At 38.2% G+C, this 17,611-nt stretch overlaps 1 long non-coding RNA gene across 2 annotated transcripts in view; it reads left to right on the top strand.

Annotated features, from left to right (window-relative positions):
- The first annotated feature begins 53 nt into the window (after positions 1-53).
- Positions 54-17,611, top strand: part of LOC105469956 (uncharacterized) — a 153,617-nt gene continuing 136,059 nt past the window's right edge. The window contains exons 1-3 of one of the 2 annotated variants that reach the window (XR_011619741.1): positions 54-219; positions 356-536; positions 10,268-10,930. This is a non-coding gene — a long non-coding RNA (uncharacterized lncRNA). Of the gene's footprint in view, positions 220-355; positions 537-10,267; positions 10,931-17,611 lie in introns of those variants that run through there. The other variant, XR_980157.2, reaches the window with a different exon arrangement.

A 17,611-nucleotide genomic window follows, 5' to 3' on the forward strand; every position in this document is an offset into this window, starting at 1 on the left:
GATAAGAGACTAAAGGTTATATTCTTCTGAGTCCTTGATCAGCCTTCCACTGAAAACACAATTTAGTCTGTCTCAGTGAATCTGCATTTTTACATAAACAATAGGGCAGAGGAAGCAATCAGATACGCATTTGTCTCAGGTGAGCCACAGAGGGATGATCTTGAGTTCTGTCTGTCCTTTGTTCACAATTAATTTCCTTGTGGGCAAATTGTGAGGGAGGTATGTAGCGTCTTAACTCTGTAGCTATCTTATTTAGGAATAAAATGGGAGGCAGGTTTGCCTGACACACTTCCCAGCTTGACTTTTCCCTTGGCTTAGTGATTTTGGGGTCCTGAGATTTATTTTCTTTTCATAGGTGCTAGAACACAAGGTGCAGACTGAGCAGCTGGAAAAGAGAGATGGCTGATGCTGAGTGCTCAGGGGTGGCTTCTGGAAGAAAAAGACTTGAGCTGAGATGGTTCAAACAGGCAGGAACGAAGGCATTCCAGGCTGGGAGCAGAGTATGAGCAAAGGCGGGGAGATTCCTGGCAGTGACTGTAAGTCCTGAAAACGGCTGTGACAGTCTTCCCGGTGAATGGCAGCAGCTCCACAGTTTGCACACAGGAGAGATTTGGGGGCAATTTTGATAAAGGGGAGTGTGTTTTCATAGCATACACACAGTTTCTTCTTGGACCGTGTGCTGATTGGAAGTGGGAAATAGGGGGAGAGGGTAGAGCAATCTGATGTAGATGAGGGTGGAGGCACGGGCCCCCACAATTCACTCTGTGGTGACATTGAAACACACACAAGGTGTGTGTATCTAAAATACAGTGATTGCACACTTAAAAATGGTAAAACTTTAACACACACACACACACACACACACACACACACACACATATATACTGTGTTTCAATGCCACTACAGAGTGAACCGGATCTAAATAGGACCCATCTATTGTGATTGGTTGATATATCTATTTCAAATCTGAAAATACCCCCTTTCTTTCTCCTCTTCCCTCGCAATCTATTTTTTGAAGAAACTAGATCGTTTGTTCTGTAGTGATTCAAGCAGTCTGGGTTTGGTGGTTGACATGCTCGTTTGTCCCCAGTATTTTCTGTAATTTGGTAGTTAGATCTAAAGGCTTGATCAGATTCAGGGTCAGATTTTGGGGATCATTAATTATAAGAGGTGCTGTGTAGTTCCAGTGTAATGGTTATCTCTTCCTCTTTGTGTTGTTGAAGCCATTGCTCATACACTAGATCTGTTATTTCATTAGAGGCTGCAAAATGCTGATTTTCCAATTTTATTGTTCCCTCCACATTCATGAGCTGGAATACTTCTATAAAAAGAAACTTCCCCATATCAACTATTTGGGTACTCTGAGGTATAGTTCACATAGATAAGGCAAGATGAATGCTTGATTTGGTTACCAATTTTCAAAATAATGAGTTGGTTCCTGGCATCCTCCAAAGTTGACCAATGATTTTTTTTTGTCTTTATGATCTCATATATTTTAATGTATTTGATGCTTTGTTATTTCATGGCTCATGTTGTTCTTATTTGGGAATTAGGAGTTTTGAGTTGGTGGCATAACCACACAGAGAGGAGCTGTTGCCAGCTATTCCCCAAACACAGTAATTTGACTGTATGTCCCTAGGAGAATATACCCTATAGACAAAAGGAACTAAAAAAGAGCTTACATTATTTTTTCTTTTTCTTTTTCTTTTTTTTTTTTTGAGACGGAGTTTCGCTCTTGTTGCCCAGGCTGGAGTGCAATGGCGCAATCTCCAGCTCACTGCAACCTCTGCCTCCTGGGTTCAAGCCATTCTCCTGCCTCAGCCTCCCGAGTAGCTGGGATTATAGGCATGGGCCACCACACCCGACTAATTTTGTATTTTTAGTGGAGATGGGGTTTCTCTATGTTGGTCAGGCTGGTCTCGAACTCCCAACCTCAGGTGATCCGCCCACCTCGGCCTCCCAAAGTGCGGGGATTATAGGCGTGAGCCACCACGCCTGGCACTTACACTATTTTCATTAGTTATATTATTGTTGGTATTATTAGTATTGCTAATTTAAAACTTTTGCATGTGCCATGGTGGGATAAAGCAGGGAAGTAATTATACAGTATTGGTGCTTTTGGGAACCATGAGTTTCAGCATGAGAGAAAGGAGATACATGGGCAAAAGAAAGAAAAAGTGAGGTTAAATAGAACCTGTCTAGTTTTAAATTTGAATAGGAAGTATCAACAGGGGCTCAGAATTTGTTTTATCCTAAAAAGAATTTCGTAGCTCTGTCCTCCAAAAAGGTTCAGAAACAATGATTAAACCAGTATCACCAAGCACCACACTCTCAAGCACCACAATAATGATCTCTGAAAAGAATCTTCTAAAGAGGATTTTTTTTTAAGTTGGAATTAAAATAAAGCAAATCAGAGCAATGACATGGTCATATATGAGCTACACTGAATCCCCTAAAATATTATAGGGTTGGTAGGAGAAATCCTCTGGCAATACTCAACAGATAGTAATCCATACAGGTCAACAAATAAGGCAGGCCAGGAACAGTGGCTCACACCTGTAATCCCAGCACTTTGGGAGGCTGAGGCAGGTGGATTGCTTGAGCCTAGGTGTTCAAGACCAGCCTGGACAACACAGTGAGAACTTGTTTATACAAAACACTAAAAAATTAGCCTGGTGTGGTGGCATGCACCTGTAGTCCCAACTACTCAGGAGGTTGAGGCTGGAGGATTGCTTAACCCAGGGAGGTCGAGGCTGCAGTGAGCTATCATCATGCCATTGCACTCCAACCTGGGCAACAGAGCAAGACTCAGTCTTGAGGAAAAAGACTCACACTGAAGTAACAGCAGATTCCAGGTCTGAGGCAGGAAATGCACAAGGTGATTCAGATCAGAAAGAAGGAAGGCATCAATGATGAATAGGGTTGTATCAAAAGTATAAATTAACACCTTAAATAATTACCATCAGGAAAGAAAACAATTCCTATATTCTCCATTGACTAATGGATAAAATGCAGTTGCAAAAAAATTCTAACAGTTTTGGAAACATCAACTGATGGAAGAGAACTGACACATGCAAATGAACCAAGAGCTTCAATTATGTGTACTTAGTTCCCCTGATCAACTCTCTTCATCCAACTCCCTAACTGCATTTTTATGACAGCAATCATGGCAGTAAAATCATTTCTCAGTTTGCCTTGCAGTTCTGATTAAGAGTATTGAGGCTTGACAAAAATATTCTAAACAAAACATCTCTGTGAGCCACTCATTGACATTTTGGTGAAAAATGATTTTATTCACCTTAATGAGTCTTCTGCTCTTAGTCATAGCACTGTTGATATTTTCCTCTATGTTCTGTGGAATACTGTGTTGGTGGAAAAAAAGATGCTTTCCTCTACACCAGTCTCAAGTTTGAAAACCTAGAGCAGCATCTTCTTATTAAGATAGCACACATCTGTGTGGTAAAGCAAGCTTTCAGAACAACTTCTCATATTATTAAAAACTGGCCCTAAGTGACAAGTGTTTAAATGCTAAGTTTTCTATACTATGTTTAAATGAAAAGTTTACCACTTCGAACTCAAGCGCAGATCTTTCACTGTGAGGTATGCTTCATGTGTATGGCAGGTTCCAAGAACGTCATTGTGTGCAAACGGTGGTTCACATTTTCTGCCATTTTTCTCATCAGATTTGGCTCACCTGTGCTGGGAGTCTGTGCTGCTGCTTCCCAGTTGATGCTGATCTTTTCACATTTACACATTTTGTGAAAACATCTTCACCTGTTGTTTTACCAAAAATCACTTTATAAATTGACATGACTTCACAGACACTAGAGTTATGGTGAACAAAGACTAGTAAAAGGCCCAAATCATTTATACATGTGTTTTCATAACCGTGGTCTCCCTTCAGTTCTTAAGTCTGTATTTTTTAACCCATTAAAACACACTGGTAAGCAGCGTAGCTCAGTGAGGGTACCTTTTCCGGCTGAGTGGAATCTTTTGATGCAAATAGAAATGTCCTATATACAGTGAAGCTCCTCATCCACTTCATTTTTCCTATTCAAGCTCCAACTTTTGGAACATTTCTGAAACAGACTCAAACCTTTAGGATAACTTTTCTTCTTCTTTTCATTCTTTTTCTTTCTTCCTTTTAAAATTATACTTTAAGTTCTAGGGTACTTGTGCACAGCGTGCAGGTTTGTTACATATGTATACATGTGCCATGCTGGTGTGCTGCACCCCTTAACTCGTCATTTACATTAGGTATTTCTCCTAATGTTATCCCGTCCCCCTACCCCCACCCCACAACAGGTCCCAGTGTGTGATGTTCCCCACCCTGTGTCCAAGTGTTCTCATTGTTCAATTCCCACCTATGAGTGAGAACACGCGGTGTTTGGTTTTCTGTCTTTGCAATAGTTTGCTGAGAATGATGGTTTCCAGCTTTATCCATGTCCCTACAAAGGACATGAACTCATCCTTTTTAATGGCTGCATAGTATTCCATGGTGTATATGTGCCACATTTTCTTAATCCAGTCTATCATTGATGGACATTTGGGTTGGTTCCAAGTCTTTGCTATTGTGAATAGTGCCACGATAAACATACGTGTGCATGTGTCGTTATAGCAGCATGATTTATAATCCTTTGGGTATATACCCAGTAATGGGATGGCTGGGTCAAATGGTATTTCTAGTTCTACATCCTTGAGGAATCACCACACTGTCTTCCACAATGGTTGAACTAGTTTACAATCCCACCAACAGTGTGAAAGTGTTCCTATTTCTTCACATCCTCTCCAGCACCTGTTGTTTCCTGACTTTTTAATGATTGCCATTCTAATTGGTGTGAGATGGTATCTCATTGTGGTTTTGATTTGCATTTCTCTGATGGCCAATGACGATGAGGATTTTTTCATGTGTCTGTTGGCTGCATAAATGTCTTCTTTTGAGAAGTGTCTGTTCATATCCTTCGCCCACTTTTTGATGGGGTTGTTTGATTTTTTTTTTGTAAATTTGTTTCTTTGTAGATTATGGATATTAGCCCTTTGTCAGATGGGTAGATTGCAAAAATTTTCTCCTATTCTGTAGGTTGCCTGTTTATTGTGATGGTAGTTTCTTTTGCTGTGCAGAAGCTCTTTAGTTTAATTAGATCCCATTTGTGAATTTTGGCTTTTGTTGCCATTGCTTTTGGTGTTTTAGTCATGAAGTCCTTGCCCATGCCTATGTCCTGAATGGTATTGCCTAGGTTTTCTCCTAGGGTTTTTATGGTTTTAGGTCTAACATTTAAGTCTTCAATCCATCTTGAATTAATTTTTGTATAAGGTATAAGGAAGGGATCCAGTTTCAGCTTTCTACATATGGCTAGCCAGTTTTCCCAGCACCATTTGTTAAATAGGGAATCCTTTCCCCATTTCTTGTTTTTGTCAGGTTTGTCAAAGATCAGATGGTTGTAGATGTGTGGTATTATTGCTGAGGGCTCTGTTCTCTTCCATTGGTCTATATCTTTGTTTTGGTACCAGTACCATGCTATTTTTGTTACTGGAGCCTTGCAGTGTAGTTTGAAGTCACGTAGTGTGATGCCTCCAGCTTTGTTCTTTTGGCTTAGGATTGTCTTGGCATTGCAGGCTCTTTTTTGGTTCCATATAAACTTTAAAGTAGTTTTTTCCAATTCTGTGAAGAAAGTCATTGGTAACTTAATGGGGATGGCCTTGAATCTGTAAATTACCTTGGGCAGTATGGCCATTTTCACGATATTGATTCTTCCTATCCATGAGCATGGAATGTTCTTCCATTTGTTCGTGTCTTCGTTTATTTCGTTGAGCAGTGGTTTGTATTTCTCCTTGAAGAGGTCCTTCACATTCCTTGTAAGTTGAATTCCTAGGTATTTTATTCTCTTTGAAGCAATTGTGAATGGGAGTTCACTCATGATTTGGCGCTCTGTCTGTTATTGGTGTATAAGAATGCTCGTGATTTTGCACATTGATTTTGTATCCTGCGACTTCACTGAAGTTGCTTATCCACTTAAGGAGATTTTGGGCTGAGATGATGGGGTTTTCTAAATATACAATCATGTCATCTGCAAAGAAGGACAAGTTGACTTCCTCTTTTCCTAATTGAATACCCTTTATTTCTTTCTCCTGCCTGATTGCCTTGGCCAGAACTTGCAACACTATGTTGAATAGGAGTGGTGAGAGAGGGCATCCCTGTCTTGTGCCAGTTTTCAAAAGGAATGCTTCCAGTTTTTGCCCATTCAGTATGATATTGGCTGTGGGTTTGTCATAAATAGCTCTTATTATTTTGAGATATGGCACATCGATACCTAGTTTATTGAGAGTTCTTAGCATGAAGTGCTGTTGAATTTTGTCAAAGGCCTTTTCTGCATCTATTGAGATAATCATGTGGTTTTTGTCTTTGGTCCTGTTTATATGCTGGATTATGTTTATTGATTTGCATATGTTGAACCAGCCTTGCATCCTAGGGATGAAGCCAACTTGATCATGGTGGATAAGCTTTTTGATGTGCTGCTGGATTCGGTTTGCCAGTATTTTATTGAGGATTTTTGTATCTGTGTTCATCAGGGATATTGGTCTAAAATTCTCTTTTTTTGTTGTCTCTGCCAGGCTTTGGTATCAGGATGATGCTGGCCTCATAAAATGAGTTAGAGGATTCCCTCTTTTTCTATTGATTGGAATAGTTTCAGAAGGAATGGTACCATCTCCTCTTTGTGCCTCTGGTAGAATTCGGCTGTGAATCCATCTGGTCCTGGACTTTTTTTGGTTGGTAGGCTATTAATTATTGCCTCAATTTCAGAGCCTGCTATTGGTCTATTCAGGGATTCAACTTCTTCCTGGTTTAGTCTTGGGAGGGTGTATGTGTCCAGGAATTTATCCATTTCTTCTAGATTTTCTAGTTTATTTGTGTAGAGGTATTTATAGTATTCTCTGCTGGTAGTTTGTATTTCTGTGGGATCAGTGGTGATATCCCCTTTATCATTTTTATTTGATCTATTTGATTCTTCTCTATTTTCTTCTTTGTTAGTCTTGCTAGCAGTCTTATCAATTTGTTGATCTTTTCAAAAAACCACCTCCTGGATTCATTGATTTTTTTGAAGAATTTTTTGTGTCTCTATCTCCTTCAGTTCTGCTCTGATCTTAGTTATTTTTTGCCTTCTGCTAGCTTTTGAATGTGTTTGCTCTTGCTTCTCTAGTTCTTTTAATTGTGATGTTAGGGTGTTGATTTTAGATGTTTCCTGCTTTCTCTTGTGGGATTTAGTGCTATAAATTTCCCTCTACACACTGCTTTAAATGTGTCCCAGAGATTCTGGTATGTGGGGTCTTTGTTCTCATTGGTTTCAAAGAACATCTTTATTTCTGCCTTCATTTTGTTATTTGCCCAGTAGTCATTCAGGAGCAGGTTGTTCAGTTTCTATGTAGTTGTGCAGAGTTGAGTGAGTTTCCTAATCCTGAGTTCTAATTTGATTGCACTGTGGTCTGAGTGACAGTTTGTTATAGTTTGTTCTTTTACATTTGCTGAGGAGTGCTTTACTTCTAATTATATGATCAATTTTGGAATAAGTGCGATGTGGTGCTGAGAAGTATGTATATTCTGTTGATTTGGGGTGGAGAGTTCTGTAGATGTCTATTAGGTCTGCTTGGTGCAGAGCTGAGTTCAAGTCCTGGATATCCTTGTTAACTTTCTGCCTCGTTTTTCTGTCTAATATTGACAGTGGTGTGTTAAACTCTCCCATGATTATTGTGTGAGAGTCTAAGTCTCTTTTTAGGTCTCTAAGGACTTGCTTTATGAATCTGGGTGTTCCTGTATTGGGTGCATATACATTTAGGATAGTTAGCTGTTCTTGTTGAAATAATCCCTTTACCATTATGTAATGGCCTTCTTTGTCTCTTTTGATCTTTGTTGGTTTAAAGTCTGTTTTATCAGAGACTAGGATTTCAACCCCCTGCTTTTTTTTGTTTTCCATTTGCTTGGTAGATCTTCCTCCATCCCTTTATTTTGAGCCTATGTATGTCTCTGCATGTGAGATGGGTCTCCTGAATACAGCACACTGATGGGTCTTGACTCTGCATCCAATTTGCTGGTCTGTGTCTTTTAATTGTAGCATTTAGCACATTTACATTTAAGGCTAATATTGTTATGTGTGAATTTGATCCTGTCATTAGGATGTTAGCTGAATATTTTGCTCATTAGTTGGTGCAGTTTCTTCCTAGCATTGATGGTCTTTACAATTTGGCATGTTTTTGCAGTGGCTGGTACCGGTTGTTCCTTTCCCTGTTTAGTACTTTCTTCAGGAGCTCTTGTAAGGCAGTCCTGGTGGTGACAAAATCTCTCAGCATTTGTTTGTCTGTAAAGGATTTTATTTCTTCTTCACTTGTGAAGCTTAGTTTGGCTGGATATGAAATTCTGGGTTGAAAATTCTTTTCTTTAAGAATGTTGAATATTGGCCCCCACACTCTTCTGGCTTGCAGAGTTTCTGCCAAGAGATCTGCTGTTAGTCTGATGGGCTTCCCTTTGTGGTTAACCTGACCTTTCTCTCTGGCAACCCTTAACTTTTTTTCCTTCATTTCAACTTTGGTGAATCTGACAATTATGTGTCTTACAGTTGCTCTTCTCAAGGAGTATCTTTTTGGTGTTCTCTGTATTTCCTGAATTTGAATGTCGGCCTGTCTTGCTAGGTTGGGAAAGTTCTCCTGGAGAGTATCCTGAAGAGTGTTTTCCAGCTTGGTTCCATTCTCCCCATCACTTTCAGGTACACCAGTCAGACGTACATTTGGTCTTTTCACATAGTCCCATATTTCTTGGAGGCTTTGTTCATTTCTTTTTTACTCTTTTCTCTGAACTTCTCTTCTCCCTTCATTTCATTAATTTGATCTTCAATCAGTGATACCTTTTCTTCCACTTGATCGAATCAGCTACTGAAGCTTGTGCATTCTTCACGTAGTTCTCATGCCATGGTTTTCAGCTCCATCAGGTTATTTAAGATCTCTGTGCTGTTTATTCAAATTAGCTATTCACCTATTTTTTTTTCAAGGTTTTTAGCATCTTTGTGCTGGGTTTGAACATCCTCCTTTAACTTGGAGAAGTTTGTTATTACTGATCTTCTGAGGCCTACTTCTGTCAACTCGTCAAAGTCATTATCTGTCCAGATTTGTTCCATTGCTGGAGAGGAGCTGTGTTCCTTTGGAGCAGAAGAAGCGCTCTGATTTTTGGAATTTTCAGTTTTTCTGCTCTGGTTTCTCCCCATCTTTGCGGTTTTATCTACCTTTGGTCTTTGATGATGGTGACCTAGATATGGGGTTTTGGTGTGGATGTCCTTTATGTTTATTAGTTTTCCTTCTAACAGTTAGGACCCTCAGCTGCAGGTCTGTTGGAGTTTGCTGGAGGTCCACTCCAGACCCTGTTTGCCTGGATATCACCAGCAGAGGATGCAGAACAGCAAATGTTGCTGCCTGATCCTTCCTCTGGAAGCTTCATCTCAGAGGGGCACCCAGCTGTATGAGGTGTCAGTCGGCCCCTACTGGGAGGTGTCTCTCAATTAGGCTACTCGGGGGTCAGGGACCCAGTTGAGGAGGCAGTCTGTCCGTTCTCAGATCTCAAACTCCGTGCTGGGAGAGCGACTGCTTCTTCAAAGCTGTCAGACAGGGATGTTTAAGTCTGCAGAAGTTTCTGCTGCCTTTTGTTCAGCTATGCCCTGCCTGCAGAGTTGGAGTCTACAGAGGCTGTCAGGCCTTGTTGAGCTGCGGTGGGCTCCACCCAGTTTGAGCTTCCCAGCTTTGTTTACCTACTCAAGCCTCAGCAATGGTGGTCACCCCTGCCCCAACCTCACTGCCACCTTGTAGTTTGATGTTGGACTGCTGTGCTGGCAGTGAGCAAGGCTCTGTGGGCGTGGGACCCTCCGAGCTAGGCACAGGATATAATGCCCTGGTGTGCCGTTTCCTAAGACCATTGGAAAAGCACAGTATTAGGATGGGAGTGTCCCAATTTTCCAGGTACTGTCTGTCACGGCTTCCCTTTGCTAGGAAAGGGAATTCCCCAATCCCTTGTGCTTCCCAGGTGAGGCGATGCCCCACCCTGCTTCAGCTCGGGCATGGGCTGCGCCCACTGTCCAAGAATCCCCAGTGAGATGAACACAGTACATCAGTTGGAAATGCAGAAATCACCTGTCTTTTGTGTTGCTCATGCTGGGAGCTGTAGACTGGAGCTCTTCCTCTTCAGCCATCCTGGACCTGACCTCTTTCTTTTTTTTTTTTTTTGAGACAGGATCTCACTCTGCCACCTGGGCTGGCGTGTAGTGGTGGGATCTTGGCTCACTGCAGCCTCTATCTCCCAGGCTCAAGTGATCCTCCCATCTCAGCCTCCCAAGTAGCTGGGACTACAGGTGAGTGCTACTACGTCTGGCTAATATTTTGTATTTTTTTTGTAGAGACCAGGTTTCACCATGTCGCCCAGGCTGATCTTAAACTCCTGGTTTCAAGTGATCCACCTTCCTCAGCCTCCCAAAGTGTTGGGATTACAGGCATGAGCCACCACACCCGGCCCAGGAAAATTTTTCATTTGCTTTGATTTGGTTTTTCATTTTATTGCCCTTAATTGAGTCTTCTCTATTTTATGTTGTCAAATTATTTTGTGATTTTTATTTTATTTTATTTATTTATTTTTTTGAGAAGGAGTCTTGCACTATCACCCAGGCCGGAGTGCAATGGCACGATATTGGCTCACTGCAGCCTCCACCTCCTGGGTTCAAACGATTTTCCTGCCTCCTGGGTAGCTGGGATTACACGCGCCAGCCACCATGCCCAGCTACTTTGTATTTTTAATAGAGATGGGTTTTCACCATGTTGGCCAGGCTGGTCTCGAACTCCTGATCGTGATCTGCCTGCTTAGGCCTCCCAAAGTGCTCGGATTACAGGCGTGAGCCAGTGTGCCTGGCCCATATTTTGTGATTTTTTTTTTCTTTGAAATTGCATATTTTGCTTTTTCAATGTCTCTACAGTAGAGATGGTTTATACCATTATTTTATATGCTATATCTGCACGAAATAAAACCCACTTCAGCTCACTCCATGGTGTTTTAGAGGGGGCTGCCCATTACCAGGTCACTAGATGTGGCTTGGGCAGAGCTCTGGCTCTTGTAGCTGTTATGGTCACATGATGGACCTCCAAGTCAACAACACATCTGTCACAGTCCCCGTGAATCATTGCTATTCTGAATTTGCCTCAATAGCTTCATATTTTCACTGGTTACAGACTTGTGCTTCAGACATCCTATTCGTAACCACTGATCCATGTTCCAAGTTGAAAACATAATGTTAAAATTACTATACTGTAAACGGGAAATTAAAAATAACTCAATACCCCAGAACTTCTGGTTTCTTTGTGTTTGAGAACAGTTTGCTGTGGTGGAAAGTGGAAAAATGCCCAGTGATTTATAAACACAACATGTGATCGGGGGAACAATAGCAGGCAGCTGAAGAGATCTGGGAGGCCCGTCGCTTTTTATGTAGTAAAAGTGAAAATAAAACTGGTTTCTAAGTTGGCAAACTCCCTTTTCAGATCATTTCAGGGAATTGCTGAGAAAACATATGCCCTGCCCAGCTCAGCCCTAGCCTGTGGCTGACACATTGGTCAAATTTATTTTTGCTGCAGTTGCACGCTTGTTTGCTTTAAAAGGCGTCTGCTTTCTCCATAACCGAGAGAATGGAATTGTTCCACGTGTAGCTAGCTGCACATACCACTTTATTGTCTAATCTTTGGAAAAGTGACATAAATCAACAGAGATCAATAGGATTTTACTGATTCTACTTGCATATATAACATGAACCCTTCATATATTTATAGTATGAACCCTATTTTGGAATTTGCTGAAAATACATTTTCAAAATTATAAAGATAATAATACTCACTGTTAAAGCTCAAACAATACAGAACTCTATAAATGGAAAATGTAAAATTCCTCTCTCTCCCTACACTTACTACCGTTATCTCTCCTACCACCTTCCCATTCCACTCCCTAGGATTAACAACTATTAACAACTTGCTATTTATTTTTCCAGATCTTTCTTTCTCTGTCTTTCTAATGACACATATAAACACATGCAATATGTCATTTTTAACTTAAAATAAATATTTGATATTATTTTGCAACTTGCTTTTTTTCACCCAGCAATATGTCTTGGACAGTTCTTTTTATTGTCTAATTTATATCAATGTACCATAATTTAATCATTACTGTATTCATTTACACTTATTTCCAAGTTTCCACTATTATAAAAAGAATTCCCCATTGAACATACGTTGTATAAATGTCCTTGTGTACTTTTGTGCATTGTCTTGTGGAGCAGAGTGAAATTGCTGGGTCAGTGGGCTTTTACATTTAAAAAGTGGATGAATGCCACCAGATTGTCTTCTAAAATTGTATTTATTTATGTCCCCATGAACGAAGAATGAGAACATCCTTCTACCCAAACTCTTGCCATCTGTAGTTACCATCCATCTTTAAAATCTTCCCAGTCTGATAAAAGAAAATGATATTTTGTCATTTTAATTTGCCTGTTCATTCAGAAGGCTGAATATATTTTCATATGTTTATTAGTAGTGGTTCTCAACAGGGGATGATTTTATACCCAGGGGACATTTGGCAATGTCTGGAGACATTTTTTGATTGTTACCACTGGCTAGAGGGGCTGATGGTCATGATGATGGGGACGGGGCTTTCAATAGTGTACCGACTCAGAAATCCTGGTTTATTAGCTATTTGTGTTTTTTCTGTGAATTGCTCGTTGATTTTTTTTTTGTTGTTGTTGGGAAGTCTTCATATTTTAGAGATGTTTTCCTTTGTTTATAGTATATATTATAAACATTTTCCCCATCTGATATTCTGTTTCTAGTGTGCTAGAGAATTTAAAATTTTTAAAGTAGACATATCTACTTGTCTTTTTCTTTTACACTTACATTTGTTTAATTATAAGAGCAATACATGGTTATAACAGAAAATTTGGAAAATGCAGAGAAGTATAAAGAATCATCAATATTTCTTCCTAGTTTTATTTCTTTCCCTCAACTTTATTGAGGTATAATTCATGAATAAAATTTGTATATATTGAAGGTATACAACATGATGTTTAGATATACGTGTACACTGTGAAATTATTATACAACCACACCAATTACATACCTATCACCTTACATAGTTATCTTTTCTCATGTGTGTGATAAGAATATTTAAGGTTTATTCTCTTAGTAAATTTCAGTAATATAACACAGTATCACTAACTATAATTACCATGCTGTCCATTAGCTCTCCAGAACTTACTCATCCTGCATAGCTGAAACTTTGTACTCTTTGACCAACATCTCCCCATTTTCCGTTCCCCACTAGCTTCTGGCAATGCCATTCTATTCTCTGCTTTGATGACTTTTTTAGTTTCCACATATAAGTAAGATCATGCAGTATTTGTCTTTCTGTGTCTGGCTCATTTCAGTTATAATGTCTTCAAGATTCATCTATGTTGTTCCAAATGACAGAATATCCTTATATTTTAAGGTTGAATAATACCCCATTGATAATCTGTCATGGAATTAAGAGTTAAAAAAACAAAAAATGTCTCCTTGTGAGTATTTACCACATTTTCTTCATTTGTTCATCCATTGATGGACACCTGGGTTGCTTCGATATCTTGGCTATTGCGAAAAGTGTTCCAATGAGTACGGGAATATAGATAACTGTTCAAGAAACCGATTTCATTTCCTTTGAATACGTACCCAGACTGGGATTGCTGAATCATATGGTAGTTCTATTTTTAATTTTTTGAGAAATCTCTGTACTGTTTTTCATAATGGTTGTGCCAATTTACATTCCCACCAACAGAATGCAGGCTGTCCCTTTTCACCACATCCTTGCCAACATTTGTTATCTTTCATCTTTTTGATAATAGACTTTTTAACAGGTGTGAGGTAATATCGCATTGTGGTTTTAATTTCCCTGATGATTAGTGGTATTGAACATTTGTTCATATATCTATTGGCCATTTGTATGTATTCTTTGGAAAAATGTCTATTTGGGTTCTCTGCTCATTTTTAAAATAAGGTTATTTATTTATTTATTTTGTTTCACTACCGAGTTGTAGGCGTTCCTTATATATTTGGGTTATTAACCCATTATCAGATGTATGGTTTGCAGATATATTCTCCCATTCTGTAGGTTGTCTCTTCATTCTATTGATTATTTCTTTTGCTGTGCAGAAGCTTTTTAGTTTGAGGCAATCCTATTTGTTTATTTTTGCTTTTGTTGCCTGTGCATTTGGGGTCATATAAAAAAAAAATCATTGCCAAGACCAACGTCAAGAAGCTTTCTCCTTATGTTTTTTTCTAGTAATTTTACAGTGTCAGGTCTTATTTTCAACTATCTAACTCATTTTAAGTGGATTTAAAAGATATCGTGTGAGATAAGGGCCTACTTTCATTCTTCTCCATGTGGATATCCAGTTTTCCCAGCATCATTTATTGAAAAGATTATTCTTTCCCCAGTGTGTACTTTTGACACCTTTGTCGAAGTTCAATTGTCCATAAGTGTATGGATTTATTTCTAGGTTCCCTGTTCTGTTCCATTGGTCCATATGTCATTTTTAATGCCAGTATCATGTTTTAACTACTATAGCTTGTAGTATATTTTGAAATCAGGTAGAGTGATGCCTTCAGCTTTGTTCTTCTTGCTCAAGATTGCTTTGGCTATTTGGTGGTTCCATATGAATTTTAGAATTATATTTTCTATTTCTGTGAAAAATGCCATTGGATTTTTGTTTTGACACAGGTTCTCACTTTGTCACCCAGACTGGAGTACAATCATAGTTCACTGCAGCCTTGACCTCTCGGGCTCAAGTGATCCTCCCGTCTCAGCCTGCTGATTAGCTGGAACTATAGGTGCATGCCACTAAGCCCAGCTAATTTTTACTTTTTTTTTTTTTTTTTGAGAGACGGGTCTCATTATATTTTCCAAGCTGGTCTTGAATTGCTGGCCTCAAGTGATCCTTTCACCATGGCCTGCCAAAGTGCTGGGATTACAGGTGTAAGCCATCACACGTGGTCTGTCTTTGGAATTTTGATAGAGATTGCATTGAATCTGTAGATTGCTTTGGGTAGTACTGACCTGTAGTATTGACGTAGTTATAATATTAATTCTTCCAGTCTATGAACATGGGATAGCTTTCCATTTATTTGTATAATTTTCAATCTCTTTTATCAATGTTTTATAGTTTTCAGCATTAGATCTTTCACATCTTTGGTTAAATTTATTTCTAAGTGGTTTTTTTTTGGAAATATTATAAATGGAATTGTTTTCTTGATTTCTTTTTTTGGGTAGTTCATTGTTAGGTATGGAAGTGCTACTGATTTTTGTTTTAGATTTTGTAAACTGAAGCTTTACTGAATTTGTTTCTTAGTTCTAACAGTTTTTTAATTGAAGTCTTCAGGTTTTTAAAAAAATATATAAGATCATGTAATCAGCAAACAGAGCTAGTTTCACTCCTTTTTCTATTAGGATGCATTTTATTTATTTTTCTTGTTTAAAGAATGATGAGCATTCTCACCACTTCTAATCAATGTAGTACTGAAAGTCTTAGCCAGAACAATTAAACCAGAAAAAGAAATAAAATGTATCCAAATAGAAAAAGGAGTGAAATTACCTTTGTTTGCTGATAACAAACCTGTACATTGTGCACATGTACCCTAGAACTTAAAGTATGTGTGTGTATATATATATATATATATATATATATATATATAACAAAGAAGTGGTGGGAGTGGGCATCCTTGTCTTTTTCTTGATTTTAGAGGAAAAGTTTCTAGCTTTTCACATTGAGTATGATGTTAGCTGTGGGCATGTCATATATGGCCTTTATTGTGTTGAGGTGCATTTCTTCTATACCTATTTTGTTGAGAGTTATTATCATGAATGGATGTTGAATTTTATCAGATGCTTTTTAGGCATCTAAGATCATCTTGTAATTTTTGTTCTTTATTTTGTTAATAAGGTGTATTACATTTAATGATTTATGTATGTTGAAGCACTTTTGCGTCCCAGGGATAAATCCTACTTGCTGAATGATCCTTTTAATGTTCGGTTTGCTAGTATTTTGTTGAGGGTTTTTACATCTATGTTCATCAGGACTATTGGCCTGTAATTTTCTTTTCTTGTATCTTTGTCTGTTTTCAGTATCAGGGTAATGCTGACCTTGTAAAATGAGTTTGGAAATCTTCCTCCTCTTTAATTTTTTGTAAGAGTTTGAGAAGAATTGGTATTAGTTCTTTAAATACTTGGTAGAATCCAGGAGTGCAGCCATCAGGTGCTGGGTTTTCTTTGATGGAAGACTTTTATTACTGATTCAGTCTCCTAATCTGTTATTGGTCTGTTCAGATTTTCTATTTCTTTCTGTATTAATTTTAGTAGATTATATGTTTCTAGGAATTTATCTGTATCTTCTGGGTTATCCAATTTTTTGATGTATAATTGTCCATATTAGTCTCTTATTATTCTTTATATTTCTGTGGTATTGGTAACGAGTCTTACCTTTCATTTCTGATTTTGTTTATTTGACTCTTCTCTATTTCTTTGTTAGTCTAGCTAAAGGTTTGTCCATTTTGTTTATCTTTTCAAAAAACCAACTTGTAATTTTGTTGACTTTTTGTATTTTTTTCTAATCTCTATTTTATTTATGCTCTGATCCTTGTTATTTCCTTTCTTCGGCTAAGTTTGGGCTTACTTTGTTCTTATTTTTCGAGTTCTTTGGTATGTAACGTTAGGTTGCTTATTTGAGATCTTTCTCGTTTTGTGATGTAGGCACTTATTGCTATAAACTTCTCTCTGAGGACTGCCTTTGTTGCATCCCATATGTTTTGGTACATTGTGTTTCCATTTTTGTTTATCTCAAGATATTTTTAATTTTTCCTTTTGATTCTTTGACCCATTGGTTGTTTGGGAGCATGCTGCTTAATTTCTACATGTTTGGGAATTTTCCAAGACTTCCTGTTATTGATTTCTAGTTTTATTCTATTGTGATCAGAAAAAATACTCAATCTTCTTAAATTTAAGACTTGTTTGTAGCCTAATACATGATCCATTCTAGAGAATATTTTATGTGCACTTGGAAAGAATGTGTATTGTGCTGCTGTTGAATTGAATTTTTGTATATGTCTGTAAAGGTCTATTTGGTCTGTAGTGTAGTTCAAGTTCAATGTTTTCTTTACTGATTTTTCTATCTGGATGATGTATTCATTGCTAAGAGTAGAGTATTGAAGTTCCCTATTATCGTTGTATTGCTGTCTATTTCTCCCTTCAATTCTGTTAATATTTGTTTTATATATTAAATGCTTCCATTTTGGGTGCATATATATCTAGAATTGTTATATCCATTTGCTCAATTGACCCTTTTATTATTATATAATTACCTTCTTGTCTTCGTGACAGTTTTTGACTTAAATTTTATTTTATCTGATACACATATAGCCACTTTTGCTCTCTTTTGGTTACCATTTGCATGGAATATCTTTTTCCATCCCTTTACTTTCAATCTATGTATGTCCTTAAAACTAAAGTGAGTCTCTTTTAGGC

This window comes from Macaca nemestrina, chromosome 2 (assembly GCF_043159975.1).
Source record: "Macaca nemestrina isolate mMacNem1 chromosome 2, mMacNem.hap1, whole genome shotgun sequence".
Lineage (NCBI taxonomy): Eukaryota > Metazoa > Chordata > Mammalia > Primates > Cercopithecidae > Macaca > Macaca nemestrina.